Here is a 20,144-nt window from a genome sequence, read left to right as displayed (position 1 = left end):
ACTAAGCATGCATGATAAGGCTATAGCTTGGAAATGCCTAGATTTTGGCTTAGTCCAAATCTTCAATATCCCTTAAGAAGACATGAAATAGTGGCTTAGACCTTAAGAAGACATGGAATAGTTTGCAAATGTCTAATTCTTCTAAGTTATGCATAGACTCTAGCATAACTGAAAAAAGAATATTACAAGATTGAGAATATTTGGATGGGTCTTCAAGAACTCGAATATTACGGTCTGTGCCTATAAACTGTTTGAGATTCTTATGCTATCACTATGGCATGCTTTAGATCTAGCACTTTGATCATGTTTGTTGTCTAGTTCCATAATTCATCTACTTCTCTTATATGTATAAGAAGAAAGAAATACGCCATAGAGAAACTGAAAGTTTAACTAGAATACCTAACATTCATTGCACATGGGACTCTAGTGGATCTATATTCATTCCACATTCATGCTAATATATGCAAGTGTTTTGATCAACTATAGACCTAAGTTCAAATAGAGCCTGTTAATGACTGAATCTCTCCTAATCATCCCTTAATGATCATAGATAATAGTATGGGCCACTATAAGGATTGGTTAGGAGCTATTTTTGAAATGCCAAACTTTGAAATGAAGTCAATATTCATTGTGTTGAGGAAAATTTTGTCGGGTGGATCTAGTTGAAGAGAGAAATCCATGTTGCATAACATTTGTCTGAGTTGAGCAGCCTCAAATCGACTTAAGAGAGAGAGAACTCCATAACCTTCAAGAGTCGACATTTGAAGCATCCCATTCCATGTTGTTTGCTACATGGCAGCTCGCCATGTGGCATACATACATCCCTTTTTGCACTGTAGGGAAACCTATGACTAATGTTAACAACATTTATCTTGTCTTTTACAAATGACTAAGATGTTTTCCCAAAAAGACTTTGTAACAATAATCACGTGACTAAAATGCAACGACTAGAGTGAAAAAATTCTAATCAAAATTAAGAATTATTAATTGCATAGGATCTACCTCATCAAGGAGTACGTACAAATAGTTTTCATTACGTAAATAGATTATAAGTCATATTGAATAGAATATTATTTTCATTACCCAAATAGAATATTAATTTCCATGTGTTTTTTTTGTGCATGCACCAGCCAGCGCACAGGTTCTAGCACCACTATTCGTATGCAGATAGAGATGCTGAGAGCTGAGATGAGGGCACTGCAGGATGCTAGGGCACCCCCTCACTTGGTTGCGAGCCTAGATTCAGTTATTGAGGCTCTGAGTCGATTGGACACAGTTGAGGACGTTGTGGATAGCTTTCAGGCACAGGCTGAGGCGGAGATCACTGGTGGTGGCTTGGATTGGAGAGCCATTCGACAGTTGTTTGAGCGGGAGTCACATCACAGGGAGGCCTTGGACGGAGACATGTTTTGGGATGGTCACACCGAGGTGATGCGACCACGATCAGGGCTCCCCTTGCATATTTTACGGTGTAGGCACGCCATCATAGCAGCACACATTTATCCGAGATATCTTGCTGCGAATGGTGGTCGATTGCCTCACAACCACCAGATAGCCAGGTCGTTTGCCATGCAGCTTTACGCTGAGTTTGTCCTTGGTCATCGGGTGGACTACCTCAGTACCCGTCCAAGATCAGGAGCGGGACGTGGTAGGATGGGGCGTCAGGAGCGTCAGATTGTAGGTGTTCGGCGTCGACGCGAGGGACCAGAGTTGCACACCATCCCTGCACCGGCATTGCGAGCGGTGGGAGGACAGATTAGGGGGGATGTTCATTCAGTGGCATCATCCTTGCAGCACATGGTCTCTGCCCTATCGAGATCTATTGCGATTCCACCTCCCCCACCTCGATCATCGATGGAGCATCCCACATCTACACCACCTCCCACATCTACGGTGCCTCAACACGAGTTGGAGGCTCGAGACAGACGGAGTGCAGAGTTGGAGACTGTGTTGGCCGAGTCTAGGGACGAGGTTAGTTATTTTGATTATGTTAGTTTATTTTTTTGTAGCGTGTTTTGACCTGAAGTTTTTTGGTTAATTCTCACCATGTACGCGACATGTTTGCATTGCAGGCACATCTATTGCGTCAGGAGATGGAGTCTCGCGTACGACTGTTGCTGCAGACAGATTTGGAGGAGCAGAGGATTCGAACACGCATAGCATACCATCGCGCAGAGCACTATATTTTGCAGTTGAGGCATATTAGTCGTGATCCGTCATGCCATAGGATCGACCCCAGCGTGGCCCTATACCCTGCTCCTCCTGTAGATGTGCCGACTAGGACACCCATAGACGCAGCAGTCATAGCGAGGCTTCCTATTGCCACTTGTGTCCTCTGCCATGAGGACTTTGACACCGTAGGGTGGTTTGGACTAGGGTGCGGCCACATCGCACATCTCCATTGCATGACCCGCCACATGGTGGCACGTTCAGTGTGCCCTGTATGCTTTGCCGACATTGATGTGGCGACATACAGAGGACTGGGCATGGATGATCTATATCCTGGTCATCGTCAGGCTGTTGATCCATTCGCCCATGTAGTCTTGACAGAGCACTACAGGGAGGAGGCACAGAGAGCGTTGCTGATGCAGGAGGGTGCGGATACATCGGTGGTTGCATCATGCATTCCACGACGCTTTTCGTACGGTGATTTCATGCCAGGTGACGAGGCACGAGCGGAGGAGGCACGCCGGATTGAGCGAGAGGCAGAGATGCAGACATCATTGCAGCAGTGGGTGGAGCAGCAGCTAGGGCGGGGCCGAGACTAGCGTCTTTCACATGTAGAGACGATTACTCGCGCTAGATTTGAGGCACGAGTATTCGCAGATGCACGGCTATGGGAGCTGAGATGCACGTACATAGAGGAGGCGAGGGAGGTAGAGATGGCAGCAGTGGCGCGTGCAGCATGCCCTCCTCTTCATCAGGATGAGGCTGGCCCATCTCATGCAGGTGATGAGGCTGGCCCATCTAAGCCGGCTTTGCCTGAGGGCACACAGCGGACGGTTGGGCAGCGGGTCATACAGGAGCCACGTCAGCGTTCCACTAGAGGATCATATGTAGAGTTATCAGATTCGGATTCATATTGATTGTTTAGGCTTCACACGTTTCTTGTATAGGGATGCACTTTTGCAGCATGATGATGATGATGTACAGATTCATTTTGGTACTTTCATGATATTGTTCCCACTTTTATGATGTATGAGCATTTTCGTACTTTCATGATGTTCTTCACACTTTGTTTATCTCAGTTTATCTCAGTTTATAGTTTGTTTAATACATAAGGTATTTAAAAAAGAATGCCATGTGAAGTAATTGTAAACATTAAACATTAATTGTAAACATTAAACATATCAAAATTCATCTTTTTTTGGATGAAAATTTTATTTTGCTGATAAAAGTTTTTCATTTTTTAAACAAAAATTTTATTCTATTCATGTTTGTCAATAAAGTGTGTTTCAAAATCCAAATTTTCATCAATTTTTCAAAAAGACAACTATTGTCATATTCATGCTTTTAAATCTAGCCTTCCGATCTTAATATCAAAATATGTTGAAATTCAACCATTTGATAAACTAATTTGTATAAAAAGAAAATTACTTTTTTTAGACAATGCCATAGCCCAATGTAAAATTGTTTCATCAAATGAAATTAGATATTAAAGTAACATCAATTTTACCAACTTTCAATTTATGCTATTTACAAAAAGTATTCTAGAAATGTATATTGGTACAAAACTTATCCATGACTCCGAGGGCAATGTTGTTACCTATGTGTAAATCAATTGATAAAAAATTCTTTCAACACCAATGAACTTGAGGGAATGTGTGATCTAGAGATACTTAAACAACATGACAAAAGGAAAAAATTCGAGAAATCACCAATGTGTGGACATGCTTAGTTTGTAGGGTGTAGAAATTCTTGTATATGGATTTGATATGGGCACTTGCATAGAAAACAATTGGTATTTCAAAGAAAAAGCTCTAGCAACTCTCTTAGTTGAATGAAGCAGTTTCTTCTCCTTTGCAATTTGTCATGTTTTTTAAATTAAAGGAGAGAATACTTTTTGCAAATGATAATACTAGACATTTTTAGGTTCTGCAATAAAATATAAGTAATATTTTATGCATTCTTTTTTCACAATTCTAGTTTTTTAATATTATTGACATGAAGCGTATATTTTGTCCCTACAATTTTTAAAAAATATAAATTTTTTGGGGATTTTTTTCAAAAATGGAGTTAGACTTGTCCTTTGCATGATTTTGCTGTTATTTATTATGACTCAGTGTTTAATTTGTCTCTTATTGTTAACAATACTTGTGCTAATTGGTGATCAAAGAAAACAAGACCTAATTATTTGTCATATTCGAACCACAATCACATGTGCCTTCCAAATCACAATCGCATATGCCTTCCAAGTTTCTAAGGACTATTTCAATTTCCTTAATATGACATTTGCCAATGCACCAATCTAATTATTATGCATGTATAAAAGATAATGAACATAAAGAAGAGAAATCAACACAATTGGCAATTAATGCATGTATACGGGAATACAAGGAAGGTGTGGCATGCTAGCCCACCATTTTATTTCACTATTTTCTTTTGCATTTAGTGGTTTATGTACAAGAGAAAGGATTGGCGGTTGGTATAAGGAAAAGTGTTGGTATTTGGTTTATGTAAAAAGAAAGGAGGGTTGTGGCTATGCACCAAAAAAATATACACATATTAACAATCCCACTTCTCCCTTTTAAACTCATCGCATGTATGGGAGTACAAGGAAGGTGTGACATGTTAGGCCACAATTTAATTTTACTATTTTCTTTTGACTTTGGTGGTACGCTAACGTGTAGTCGTGCTAGTAGGGATTGCTTCTACGTGGCACAAACCAAATCAGTTGGAGACCAAATCTTGCGTGGATGTACGTCTAGGGTAGCCTAAGAGGCGTGTGAAGTTTCGTCCCCAACAGGGTTTAGGATTTAGGGTCCAGGGTTTAGGGTTTAGTCGTGCTAGTAGGGATTGCTTCTACGTGGCGCAAACCAAATCAGTTGGAGACCAAATCTTGCGTGGATGTACGTCTAGGGTAGCCTAAGAGGCGTGTGAAGTTTCGTCCCCAACAGGGTTTAGGATTTAGGGTCCAGGGTTTAGGGTTTAGGGTTTAGGGTTTAGCCGTGCTAGTAGGGATTGCTTCTACGTGGCGCAAACAAAATCAATTGGAGACCAAATCTTGCGTGGATGTACATCTAGGGTAGCCTAAGAGGCGTGTGAAGTTTCGTCCCCAACAGGGTTTAGGATTTAGGGTCCAGGGTTTAGGGTTTAGGGTTTAGGGTTTAGCCGTGCTAGTAGGGATTGCTTCTACATGGCGCAAACAAAATCAGTTAGAGACCAAATCTTGCGTGGATGTACGTCTAGGGTAGCCTAAGAGGCGTGTGAAGTTTTGTCCCCAACAGGGTTTAGGATTTAGGGTCCAGGGTTTAGGGTTTAGGGTTTAGGGTTTAGTCGTGCTAGTAGGGATTGCTTCTACGTGGCGCAAATAAAATCAGTTGGAGACCAAATCTTGCGTGGATGTACATCTAGGGAGCCTAAGAGGCGTGTGAATTTTCTTCCTCAACAGGGTTTAGGATTTAGGGTCCAGGGTTTAGGGTTTAGGGTTTAGGGTTTAGCCGTGCCAGTAGGGATTGCTTCTACATGGCGCAAACAAAATCAGTTGGAGACCAAATCTTGCATGGATGTACGTCTAGGGTAGCCTAAGAGGCGTGTGAAGTTTCGTGCCCAACAGGGTTTAGGATTTAGGGTCCAGGGTTTAGGGTTTAGGGTTTAGGGTTTAGTCGTGCTAGTAGAAATTGTAAAAATGTATGCATTTGTCCTTCCACGTGGCGCATACCAAATCAGTTGGAGACCAAATCTTGCATGGATGTACGTCTAGGGTAGCCTAAGAGGCGTGTGAAGTTTCGTCCCCAACAGATAAGTCCACGTGCGTATTTCATTAGTACGTGCGCCATTTTTCATATGTAGTCACGAGTGCTAGTAGGGATTGTAAAAATGTACGTAACTGTCCTTCCATGTGGCGCATACCAAATCAGTTGGGCACCAAATCTTGCGTGGATGTACGTCTACAGTAGCCTAAGAGTCGTGCGAAGTTTCATTTCCAACAGATAAGTCCACACGTGTATTTCGTTAGTACATGCGCCATAGCCCATACGTAGTCGTGCTAGTAGGGATTGTAAAAATGTATGCATTGTACCTTCCACATGGCGCATACCAAATCAGTTGGGCACCAAATCTTGCGTGGATGTACGTCTACGGTAGCCTAAGAGCCATGCAAAGTTTAATCTCCAACAGATAAGTCCACATGCATATTTGGTTAGTACGTGCGCCATTTCTCACACGTAGTCGTGCTAGTAGGGATTGTAAAAATGCACGCATTATACCTTCCATGTGGCGCATACCAAATAAGTTGGAGACCAAATCTTGCGTGGATGTATGTCTAGGGTGGCCTAAGAGTCGTGCGAAGTTTCATTCCCAACAGATAAATCCACATGCGTATTTCGTTAGTACATGCGCCATAGCTCAAACGTAGTCGTGCTAGTAGGGATTGTAAAAATGTACACAGCTGTCCTTCCATGTGGCGCATACCAAATCAGTTGGGCACCAAATCTTGCGTGGATGTACGTCTACGGTAGCCTAAGAGCCGTGCAAAGTTTAATCTCCAACAGATAAGTCCACATGCATATTTGGCTAGTACGTGCGCCATTTCTCACACGTAGTCGTGCTAGTAGGGATTATAAAAATGTACGCATTATACCTTCCACGTGGCGCATACCAAATAAGTTGGAGACCAAATCTTGCATGGATGTATGTCTAGGGTGGCCTAAGAGTCGTGCGAAGTTTCATTCCCAACAGATAAGTCCACATGCACATTTCGTTAGTACATGCGCCATAGCTCATACGTAGTCACGAGTGCTAGTAGGGATTGTAAAAATATACGCATTGTACCTTCCACGTGGCGCACACCAAATCAATTCAGACCAAATCTCGCGTGGATGTATGTCTAGGGTGGCCTAAGAGTCGTGCGAAGTTTCATCCCCAACAAGCAAGTCCACACGCGTATTTCGTTAGTACGTGCGCGAATTTTCTTAGTCACGTTTTTAAAATGTCCTAATGCACAAAACAAATTACAACATTACTACTAATAAACAATTTTTTGTATTACAAACACAACAAATCCCATTGAGAAGACATCGGACATCATGTTAAAAATAGAATCTAATACAATGATGTGTATGAACATGTATACAGCCATCATAGTGAAATACAAAATATGAGTCCATGAAAATTACAATGGTACGGTCACACAGTGAGCCTATACATATCGAATACAAAAAAGTGTAATCAACTAGTGATACCCAATAAAAATCAATCTGATCAACTGATGATCCCAAAAAATATGTTATGTAATGTGCTACTCCTCAGGATCAGCTCTCATGCCAATAGTTGCAAGTATGCTCTCGTGATCCGCCACTGCAAGGCGCCATCGTGGAGTGGATGTCGCCTTGCGAGTGCGAACACGACTCAAAGTAATCTTGATCCCAACAACAAGATGAGAATACATGTATGCCTCCCGATCCGCCATGTACTCCTGGAACTCAATATAGCGCCCATGCCTCTGTATCTGCTGAAAATAGTGGCCACCTACGATCATGCTATGAGCATTGAAGTGCATCCCATGCCCATCCACTGTATCCTCATTCAGCACACTCTTCAGCATAGAGCATCGCAACAAGTAATAATCCACACCCTCCTCATTGCCCTCCAAAGCAATAACCGTGAAGATATCACCAATACGCAAAATATCTGTAAGCTGGTCATAATCTCTAGAGGAACTGAATCCCGCATCCTGATCATCATGTATCTCCTCCCAAGGCTAGAAGGGAGAAAGCACTCCCCGTACCCATGGATCGGCCCATGGTATCATGGAGCACCCTCCCCAATCATCATCAATGCATGCAGAGCAAAAACATGCAAACCGTCGAGAAAAGATCGCGGGGTGAGACTCACCTACGCTCCTGATGGAATGGAAATCAAGAGTGCCAGGCACAGAACGACAATCAAAAGGCCTCGACTGATCAAGACTCCCAATGTCCACGCACCAAAAATACCGGCTCACCACCCTATCGTCACGCGACTGAAACGAGGACGTAGCACTAGTGGGGATAAGTGCTGGCTGCACCACCGCACCACATCATGTGCATCCTTGAAGCGATCAGCACTGTGACACGCAACTGGTATCGACACAAAGCACGCTTCACGCAAGCACCTGCACCATCGTGCTCTCCCTTACCGTGCCCTGTCTCGAAGTAGCTCCATGTGATCGGAATGCCTGTCTCACGGTGCCATCTGTAGAACCAATAAAATTGTCTAGCGGATTTGAATTGACCACCGCAACCGTCTGACCAGATCCAGCGCCGCTGCCATGTGACACCATGATCCCTCAAGAAACTATCATGCAAAGTGAAGCAATGCTGCACAAAATGGGCATCATGCGATCGATCATCACTAATGTAGAAGTGATACTCTCGCACAATGACGCGTGAGTCCATGGTGCTATCAATGCCATCCACATGAGCCTGTGCATGACGATAGCTAATGTGCACAAATATAGCAACCTGCAATATGGCATTGAAAAAAAAATATGACTATTGAAATAATTCAATATAATGAGGCGGGGAAAAAATCAATACTCAATCACACGTCACCTGTTCGGAGAAATAATACTCCGATTGGATCTCATGTTGTGGTGCAAAGGTGTAATTCTCCGCAAAGTCCACCACTGAGACAACCACCCCTATAGGAAATGTCCTCAAACATGCACGAAACTGACGATCCTCCCATTTCGCAGTGTGCGAGTGGCGTATGTAGCGGTACAGCTTCCCTCGAAAACAGTCAATGAATACAACACGTGGTGCCTCCTTCCCCACAAGCTGCAACCTCCTCGACTGTGCACCACCATCTAATGTCAAGGTACAGTACTCATACTGCTGCCAACAAACCATCTGCACATCACAAGTATCTAGTGCAACTCGTGGCACTCTAGCAAAGTCACCACACAAAGTACACATGCCTTCCACACAATCAGGGGAGTGGAATAAAGCATCACCATCTCGTGTACACAATATGGAATGAATGAAGTCACGAGGGCTAGTAAGAACCACTCCCCTATGACCATCAAGGGAACGGAATACGTCATACATCAATCCAAAATCCACATGGTAGTGACAACAGCATGTGTCACGCTCCTGAGAGCATCGCACAAACCATGGCCTGCATCGCTCAAATGACCTCTGCCCAATCTTGAACTCTGGGTGCGCCTCTACAAACTGAGTGTACAACTCACTCTGGGTACACTCCAAAAAACATGCACCATGCTCAATGTACACACCGCGTGACACCCTCTTCCGCAATGCCTTCTTGAACACCGGGGATGCTCTGCAATGCTCCTCCCAAAACTGTTGTATGAAGGACCTAGTGGAATCATCCAACAATCGATCGCTGCGAGGTGCACGACCACTCGAAGCCCAAAGAGCATCAGTCTCACTATCCTCTAGACTCTGCCTCCTAATGATGCCTGCTCACAATGTGCACGGTGCAATCTGAAGAAGACGTGAAGCGGTACGCACATGGCCTATCATATGAGGTCTACTAATGGCAGCCACAATAGCATGACGTGTTGCCAAGGCATCACTAGAGTTCCTATGCTTAATAGAAGCATAGGAACGTCGAACACTGCTAAGGACCTCGCTAGATACAACCCTATCTCTACGTGCACCAAGACCAGCAAGCCTCCTACACTCTACCAAGTCAGGGTGATCAATCAGGGACGTAAGAAGAGAAGACTGTGAAGCTGGCGTGAGGTCACAAAAAAAAGACTGCACAATCTTGCTAGTACGACGACGGATAGTGGACTTCGGCAAGTCACGTCGTGAAGCAACACTGCTGCTGCAAGGTGGGGCAAGGGGATCAATGGGAGATGGTAGGGTGGACGGGGGAAGGGAGGCACCAAGCGGAGCGGGGGGAGGGGGAGGGGGAGGGGGAGGGGGGAGGGTGGAGGGGGAAGAGGTAGAGGTGGAGGCCAAAATGTAGGTGGTTAGGGGAAGGGCGGAGGCTAGAGGTAGGGGAGCGGATGAGCATGGGGGGACAATGGAGGTGGGGGTGGGGGTGGAGGTGGGATGTAGAGGTAGAGCTGGAGGTGGATCAGTGGTGGCAGCACGAGCTCGAGCTCTAGAGGCTCTCTTGCGCTCACGAGCCTTCTGCTTGCGCTCCTCGTCAATGAGATTTGGGGGGGGGTTCCTACATCTTTCACGTCTACTAGCTCTACGGCTTTGAGAACCCATTCTCAATGAAAGTAGGATGGAAGGTGTGACAAAGTGATGAGGAGGCAAGATTGGCTAAGATGTAAAGAAAGAGGGAGAGAGATAGGAGACTCAAGTTCAGCTTTCTTCACAACACACAAAAGAGAGAGGACACAAGGTTGGAGGGTGAAGCCTTTCTTCACTTTTGCACACAACAACAATACAATAGAAGAGGGAAATACCCTATATGTCAAAACCTAGAATACGTGGTTCATATGTGAACCCAAACCAAAACATACGTGGTAGTCTAACTACACCACGAGTACAACTAACATAGACGGTGACATAAATGATAGTCATCCAGGAGATATGTCGGGGATAGAGCTTGATATCTCAACACTCCCCCTCAAGCTCAAATCCATCTCACGTACACCAAGCAAGCTCCTAAATCTGCGAAGCTTCTCGGTACCCAATGCCTTCGTAAAGATATCAGCCACCTGCTCCTCAGTGCTGACATAGACAAGATCAATCTCACCAGCTAGAACCTTCTCTCTCACAAAGTGATAATGCACCTCAATGTGCTTCGTTCTAGCATGATAAACTGGGTTATTAGCAAGCATGATGCTGCTAATGTTGTCACAATGAATGACAACTGCTGCATGAACTGACTGTCCCATATCTGCAAGTAGCTTCCGTAGCCAAGCTACCTCACATGCAGCCATTGCTGCACCCCTGTACTCTGCCTCTGTACTCGACAAGGCAACTGTTGGCTGCTTCTTGCTGCTCCAACTGATGGCACCACTCCCAAGGGAAAACATAAAACCACTAGTAGATCTCCTGTCTGAGACACTACCAGCCCAGTCAGCATCTGTGTATCCATGTACCTGTAATGCACACCCAGCTTCATAAAACAGTCCATAATGCAATGTGGACTTCACATACCGCAGTATGCGCCTAGCCGCATCCAAATGTGGCTTCCTCGGTGCCTGCATAAACTGACTCACCAGCCCCACAGCATAGCTCAAATCTGGTCTGGTTATAGTCATGTAAATCAAGCTACCTACTATGCGCCTGTACATAGTAATATCTTCAAGAAGCTCACCTGACTCTGCATTGAGCTTCACATTCTGCTCCAATGGAACAGAGATAGGCTTACAGCCTGTCATCCCATATTTGGACAGCATGTCCAAACCGTATTGCCTTTGCAACAGCCATATCCCACTCAGGGATCTAATAACCTCAATGCCCAAGAAGTAACGCAGCTCTCCCAAATCCTTCATCTCAAATTTCTGCTTCAACAGCAGCTTCACTTCATTAATGTCTGCATCACTATCACCTGTAATAATCAAGTCATCAACATAGATGACTATAAGCACAATCCCTCTGTTTGTCCTTTTCACATAAAGTGAAAAATCTGAATTGGAAATCTGAAATCCAATAGTGACAAGATATTGCCCTATCTTGTCTGACCATGCCCTCGGCGCCTGTTTTAAGCCATACAAGGCTTTGCGCAACCTGCATACAAAATCGGGGTGTGCTTTATCCTCATAACTTTCTGGCTGCATCATATAAACCTCTTCCTGCAAGTCACCATGCAAGAAGGCATTTTTCACATCCATCTGATGCAAAGACCATCCCTTTGCAGCAGCCATAGCAATTACTGCTCTCACGGTTGCCATCCTTGCAACTGGGCTGAAAGTTTCCTCATAGTCAATTCCATATGTCTGTGCAAAACCTTTGGCAACCAATCTTGCCTTGTACCTGCTAACAGACCCATCAGCATTGTGCTTTACTTTGTAAACCCACTTGCAGCCAATAGCCTTCTTATCATGAGGCAAAGGCATCAAATCCCAAGTGTGGTTTGCATCCAAGGCAGCCATCTCTTCATCCATAGCTGCTTCCCAATTTTTATGCCCTGCTGCATCCTCAAAACATGTGGGCTCTGGCTCCTCTAGAACCTTGACCATATAAGCATAGTGATGTGCTGTATACCCATCATATCTCAGCCTGTCAACTGGATACTTAATACGAGTGGACCTCCGTACAATTGGATCAGTTGCAGGAGTCTTTAAATCATGCCTGCTTTTCCTTGCACCAGGTGTAACAACAGAAGGAATCCCAAGTTCCTCATCAAGGCTCATTTCAGAGCCGCTTGACTCTCCATCAACATGAGAGCTACCAGCAGACACATCAAATACTGGAGCATGGTCCACTTTTTCTTTTCCCTTATGTGATACCTGCACAACACTATCAGGACTGCCATGTGACGATTCACTAGATCTCAATCTCCCTGTCCATGCATTAGATCCACTAGTAGAGGACTCTCTGGGTCCACTCAAGGCTTGAGATTGCTGCTCTGCATTTATTGCAGCATTCCCATTTCCTGCATCTGCATCTCCTACCATAACAGTTGGTGCATACCAGCTGCTCATTTCATCAAAAACAACATCTCTGCTCACTTGCATTTTGCGGGTGGAAGGGTTATAACAGCGATACCCTTTCTGGTGCTGAGCATATCCAATAAAGATGCATTTTTCTGCCTTTGGATCCAGCTTTGTTCTCTTCTCATCAGGAACATGAACATAAGCTATGCAACCAAATACCTTCAAGTGAGAAATATCTGGTTTTTGGCCTGTATACATTTCTTCAGGCGTCATGCCATGGACAGCTGCAGTGGGGGTTCTGTTCATAATATAAACAGCAGTTGCTACTGCTTCAGCCCAAAAATAATCAGGCATGTTTTTCTCATTTAGGATCGCCCGTCCTACTTCTGCAATATGCCTGTTCTTCCTTTCTGCAACCCCATTCTGCTGAGGGGTAGACCTGCACGAGTACTTCCTTTGAATTCCCTGTTCTTTCAGATATTCACAAAATTCTTTTGAAAAGTACTCTCCCCCTCCATCAGATCTTAGCACTTTAATATGCACACCTTTCTCTTTTTCAACCATGGCCTTAAAAGCCTTGAAATGGCTGAACACTTCACTTTTGTGCTTCATAAAATAAATCCACACCTTCCTAGTGTAGTCATCAATAAACGTCACATAATAATGGCATCCACCAATAGAAGCAGCTTTGGTTGTCCAAACATCTGAATGGATCACTTCCAAAGGTCTTCTGCTCACCTTAGCATTTTTGGGAAATGCATGTCTGGCCTGCTTACCCATTTGGCATGCTTCACATACCTTTTGCATTCCCTCAACTCTGAATTTAGGCAAACCTGCAACAATGTTTTTTGTTTGCATAGATTTCAGCCTTTGTATATTCACGTGCCCAATGCGCTTGTGCCATATCTCAATATCTACAATGACACCTCTCCCATGCGCAAACATAGCAGCTTTCACCTCAGGCATATCAACATCCAAGGTGAACATTCTGCCATTTTTGTTGCCTTTCGCAACCAAGCGGCACTTATTTTTCAAGTCCTCAACGAAGCATCCATCAGGGTTAAATCTAACCTGCAGACCTTGCTCAACCATCTGGCCAACTGAAACCAGGTTCTTAGTGATTTTTGGAACATGAAGTACATCTGCCAAGTACTTTGTTTTGCCATCCTGCATAGCCAATGGCACTTTACCAACCTGCGTAATTGGGTGCGCAGTATCATCACCTGTTTCAACATAACCTGGCTTATCCAAATTTTTGACATCATGAAACCACTCACCATGACTGGTCATGTGGTTAGAGGCACCTGAATCAACATACCAAACATCATTGCAAGCTGCAGCATCTCCTGACATGGAGTTAACCATATGCTGCATCACAAAAAGGTGCTCATTTCTGTCGTCACCATGCCCACTTGATGATGCATAGTTGCTTTGCTGCAACTTCCCACTTTTGATGTCATTCTGTTTTTTATAGCATGTATTCTCCTTGTGTCCAGGCTTTCCACAATAATAGCATTCTGTGCTGCTATTTACTTGCTGGTTCCTTTGCCATGAACCACGGCCTCTTTGGCTCCCCCTGCCTCTAGAACTACCACGTCCTCCTCCATAGGACTGGTTTTCCTGTTGTTGCTGCTGGTTCTGATTTCCTGCACGGCCACCAAAACGGCCTCTTCCTCTACCCCTGCCTCTACCTGTATTTGAGTAGAAAGCAGTCTCTTGAGAAGCTGAGGTGGCTGAACCACCATTCCTTTGCTCTTCACTCAGCAAGAGAGCAATAAGTTCCTGAAAATCAGGAAATGTTTCACGGACTCCAATGGATGTCCGAAACTGTGCATAATCTTTCCCAAGACCATTCAAGGTCACGGACACTAAGTCCTCATCATCAACAGGTGCTCCAATGGAGGCAAGAGAATCTGCAAGGCCTTTCACCTTCAAGGAATACTCATTTATATTCAGATTTTTCCTTTGCACATTGTGCAACTCCTGCTTTAGCTGCATCTTTCGTGCTTTGGTATTTGTGCTATACAGCTTCACCAATGTATCCCATGCCTCCTTAGGCGTCTCTAGATCCTGTATATGCACAATCATAGAATCTGAAATGCTAACGGACAGCCAATACAGGCATTTTCTGGCTTTTTCATGCCATTCTTTAAAGGCCTTCAATTCAGCAGGAGTGGGAGCAGCACCCAAAACTAGTTCTGCAGTTTCACCACTGATGTAATCCCAAACTCCCTTTCCCATAAGGAAGTTTGTCATCCTGAACTTCCATGCTTGGAAGTTGTTCTTGTCCAGCTTCTCACTGACAATGGTAGACAGATTCTCAGACATTTTGCAAATCACGAATTGCAACAGCAACCTGTAAACACAGCAAATGCCTCAGAAGGGCAAATAGCAAAACTTCTGCAAAGAGCCTCACAGGGGCAGATCTGCAACACTGACGAAAGTGGTATTTCACCACACAGTCACTTCCTCGTGACGATTTTGCATCAACAGGCAACAGGCATGAATCTGCAACTCCCAATATCTCTGCACATAGGCATACGATGCAATTTCCGTGGCACCTTTCCACCGACTAGCCGCGCGGTGGTCACACAGCAAAAACAGGGCCTTTTTCTGAGTGCTTGCGAAGAACTTCCGCCTTCAAAACGGGCTCCGAAACGGCCTCAAATCAGAAAAATAAAGTCATATACTGCCCTCTCCCGCAGCATATACTGCGCTCTCGCCGCACCGCGAAGGGCCTCTCAATCTGAAGCAGTGCACTCCTGCACTTCTGGCTGTGCTACCTGCAAAGATTTGCTCCCAAACTCGAAGTAGGAAAGCAACACTGGTCCTCTTACCAGGACACCACAAACTTGGCTTCCTTTCTTGAGCTCCTTACCACGAACAAGGCTCTGATACCATGTAAAGAAAGAGGGAGAGAGATAGGAGACTCAAGTTCAGCTTTCTTCACAACACACAAAAGAGAGAGGACACAAGGTTGGAGGGTGAAGCCTTTCTTCACTTTTGCACACAACAACAATACAATAGAAGAGGGAAATACCCTATATGTCAAAACCTAGAATACGTGGTTCATATGTGAACCCAAACCAAAACATACGTGGTAGTCTAACTACACCACGAGTACAACTAACATAGACGGTGACATAAATGATAGTCATCCAGGAGATATGTCGGGGATAGAGCTTGATATCTCAACATAAGAATGGGTGAAATGAACCAAAACGTGGTGTCTTATAGAGAGCCTCAACTCATCCACTAGTTTGCTCTTAGATTGCTCTTCATTATTATTGGTGGAGAGGTGCTAAGATTGATACTAATTGGCTTAGCTTTGGTGGAGAGGTCTACTATGCCTAGAGCCGCGATCATATACCTTATCAGACCTTATACCTCGATCGAGGTATAAGGTCCATTGCGCATGTATGTATGAACCTCGATCGAGGTATCTCTAGGTGTCGAGGTATTCAGTGCATTGCGAGGTATGAACCTCGTTCGAGGTATCAACCTCGTTCGAGGTATCTCTAGGTGTCGAGGTATGAACCTCGATTGAGGTATCTCTAGGTGTCCTCGGTCACATACCTCGAACGAGGTATTGTATGCCTCACCCAGCATATATACCTCGATCGAGGTATTGTATGCCTCGCACATCGTCATGTGTATACATCTGGCTGATGTGGCACCATGCATGCATGGTCATGATGTGGTAATATAGTCTCTTCCTGCATGGTCATGATGTGGTACTGGGCCTCTTTGATGACATTGAAAGGTGATGTGGCATGATGAGTTGGCATTCATGAGGTGGTAGATTGACATGGCAGATTGAGGTGGAGGGATTGGTGACGTGGCAAGGTTGAGGAGGTATGCCAAGGTGGCATTGTGTGTTCACATGGCTGATGATGTGGAATGATGAGGTGGCACATGTGGCAGCACGTGTGGCAATGTAAGGTGACATGGCAAGGAGTGATGTCACATCTGCTTGATGAGATGGCACCACGTGGTCTAACAACGTGGCATGGTTTTGATGACTCAGCCTTCCACATGGGCAGCATGCAGACTCCAAAGGCTTGCCACTAGGGTTGGTGATGCTCCTAGCCTACCTCACCAAGCCTAATACCAAGCCTACCTTGTCTTGGTAATAGGCTTGGGTGGCCCTTTTTCCCCCACAAAAGGGAGATTTGGTTGTTGGAGGCCATATCGTACGTTTCCCTTACTCAAATTTAACCAAAATTTTTTCCTCTTATTCATCATGCAGAGGACTAAAAATATTGACATTTTTGAAATGTTTGGTTATGTTTGAGAATTACTAGATTTATTTTTAATATTCTTTGTTGATCCTCTGAGGAGTAAAAGTTTAAACTTCAATCTTCCTAAATCTAACCGTTGGATTTGGGATTTGATGATTCAACCACACACCTTATGTGCCTACTAACCTTCCACCGAATTGGATTTGCTTAATTATTCAAAATACTAAAAAAATGTGGTGTGCTACTAAAATGCATGTATTTTATGACTTTATTTATTATAAATAATTATTTATAATTAGATAAATCATTCAAAAAATTACCAATAAATCAAGTTAAGCTCTACATAATGCAAAGAGACCACTTACAAAGTTTCAATAACATTTAATCTAAAATGAGTGAGAAATTCAGAATTTAATATGACACTCTTTGTTCGTGACAAACGTGTGACCACCCTGGAACCATGCAATGTGACACAAAGAAATTTTTTGTGTGTGCATCGAATTTTCGATCAGACTATACGATTGTGTGCACAATAGCAAGTGTGATGTTGTGTCAGAAGACTTCAAAGACTAGATCCATAGGGAAGTAGGTGAGATTTGCATTTTTGTGTGCTAAAAAGCTTGTTTTTCCACCTCCTTAGGATTGGGGAGTGAACAAAAAGTGGACACCCTTAGCTTGCTACCACCCCAATTACTTATTGGATGGGGGCTCCAGTTAGCACGGAAGTCCATTTCAACTAATTTGAGATGCATGCAAAGTATTATCACCATCGGATATGCTCTGCATGGTCGATTACGCATTATACAACGTTTTTCCCGTAGTGATATGCACATTTGCAAAAATACATGCCCTTAGGTATGTTATCTGACCAAGTAATTATCGGATGGGTGTGCCTCTTTAAGAACATTTCAATACCACCTAGGTGAAGGTGTAGGAAAAGTATTGTGCCCATCGGATATGCTTTGCATGGTCGATCGATCATTAAATACCATTTTTGCCTTAGTGTCATGCACATCTGTAAAAAAACACGTTACTAGGTATGTTATCCGATCAAGTACTTATGCGATGGGAATGCCACTTTGCATGTAAGTCAATTCCACCTAGTTGAAGATGTGTGCAAATTATTGTGCCCATCGGATATGCTTTGCATTGTCGATCAAGCGTAAAACATCGTTTTTGCCTTAGTGTCATGGACAACCATGAAAAAACACGGTCCTAAGTGTGTTAATCAAACAAGTACTTATCGGATGGGGGTTTCACTTTGCACGCAAGTCCGTTTCAACTATCTTGAGATGCATGCAAAGTATTTTCACCATCGTATATGCTCTGCATGGTCAATTACACATTATACAATGTTTGTCCCGTAGTGATATGCACATCCACAAAAAAACATGACCTTAGGTATGTTATCTGACCAAGTACTTATCTGATGGGTGTGCCTCTTTGAGAACATTTCAATACCACCTAGGTTAAGGTGTAGGAAAAGTATTGTGGCCATCAGATACGCTGTGCATGGTCGATCGAGCATTAAATACCATTTTTGCCTTAGTGTCATGCACATCCGTAAAAAGGCACACTGCTAGGTGTGTTATCCGACCAAGTACTTATGCGATGGGAATGCCACTTTGCATGTAAGTAAATTCCACCTGATTGAAGGTGTGTGCAAAGTATTTTGCCCATTGGATTTGCTTTGCATTGTCGATCAAACATAAAACACCGTTTTTGCCTTAGTGTCATGCACAACCATGAAAAAACACAGTCCTAAGTGTGTTAATCAAACAATTACTTATTGGATGGGGGCTCCAGTTAGCACGGAAGTCCGTTTCAACTAATTTGAGATGCATGCAAAGTATTATCACCATCGAATATGCTCTGCATGGTCGATTACGCATTATACAACGTTTTTCCCGTAGTGATATGCACATCTGCAAAAATACATGCCCTTAGGTATGTTATCTGACCAAGTACTTATCGGATGGGTGTGCCTCTTTAAGAACATTTCAATACCACCTAGGCAAAGCCGTAGGAAAAGTATTGTGCCCATCGGATAGGCTTTGCATGGTCGATCGAGCATTAAATACCATTTTATGCTTAGTGTCATGCACATTCGTAAAAAAACACGCTGCTAAGTATGTTATCCGATCAGGTACTTATGCGATGGGAATGCCACTTTGCGTGTAAGTCAATTCCATCTAGTTGAAGGTGTGTGCAAAGTATTGTGCCCATCGGATATGCTTTGCATTGTCGATCAAGCATAAAACACCATTTTTGCCTTTGTGTCATGCACAACCATACGGCCGTAGGTGTGTTATTCAAGTAAGTACTTATTGAATGGGGGCTCCACTTTGCATGCAAGTCCATTTCAACTATATTGATGTGCGTGCAAAGTATTGTCACCATCGGATATGCTTTGCATGGTTGATCACGCATTATACACCATTTTTTGCCTAGTGATATGCACATCCGCAAAAAAACACGCCCTTAGATGTGTTATCTAACCAAGTACTTATTAGATGGGTGTGCCTCTTTGAGAAAATTTCAATACCACCTTGGTTGAGGCATACAAAAAGTGTTGTGCCCATCGGATATCCTTTGCATGGTCGATCGAGCATTAAATACTATTTTCGCCTTAGTGTCATGCACATCCATAAAAAAACACACTGCTAGGTATGTTATCCGATCAAGCACTTATGGTATTGGCATGCCAGTTTGCATGTAAGTCAATTCCACCTAGTTGAAGGTGTGTACAAAGTATTGTGCCCATCGGATATGCTTTGCATTGTCGATCAAGCATAAAACACCGTTTTGCCTTAGTGTCATGCACAACCATGAAAAAACACGGTCCTAAGTGTGTTAATCAAACAAGTACTTATCGGATGGGGGCTCCAGTTTGCACGCAAGTCCGTTTCAACTAGTTTGAGATGTGTGCAAAGTATTTTCATCATCAAATATGATCTGCATGGTTGATTACGCATTATACAACGTTTTTCCCGTAGTGATATGCACATCCACAAAAAAACATGCCCTTAGGTATGTTATCTGACCAAGTACTTATTGGATGGGTGTGCCTCTTTGAGAAAATTTCAATAACACATAGGTTGAGGCATATGAAAAGTGTTGTGCCCATCGGATATCCTTTGCATGGTCGATCGAGCATTAAATACTATTTTTGC

The sequence above is a fragment of the Dipteris shenzhenensis genome, chromosome 13 (assembly GCF_047967505.1).
Source record: "Dipteris shenzhenensis isolate YYH24624 ecotype China chromosome 13, Dip_SZ_1.0, whole genome shotgun sequence".
NCBI classification, from domain to species: Eukaryota; Viridiplantae; Streptophyta; class Polypodiopsida; order Gleicheniales; family Dipteridaceae; genus Dipteris; species Dipteris shenzhenensis.
Note: the sequence above shows the minus strand (reverse complement) of the source record.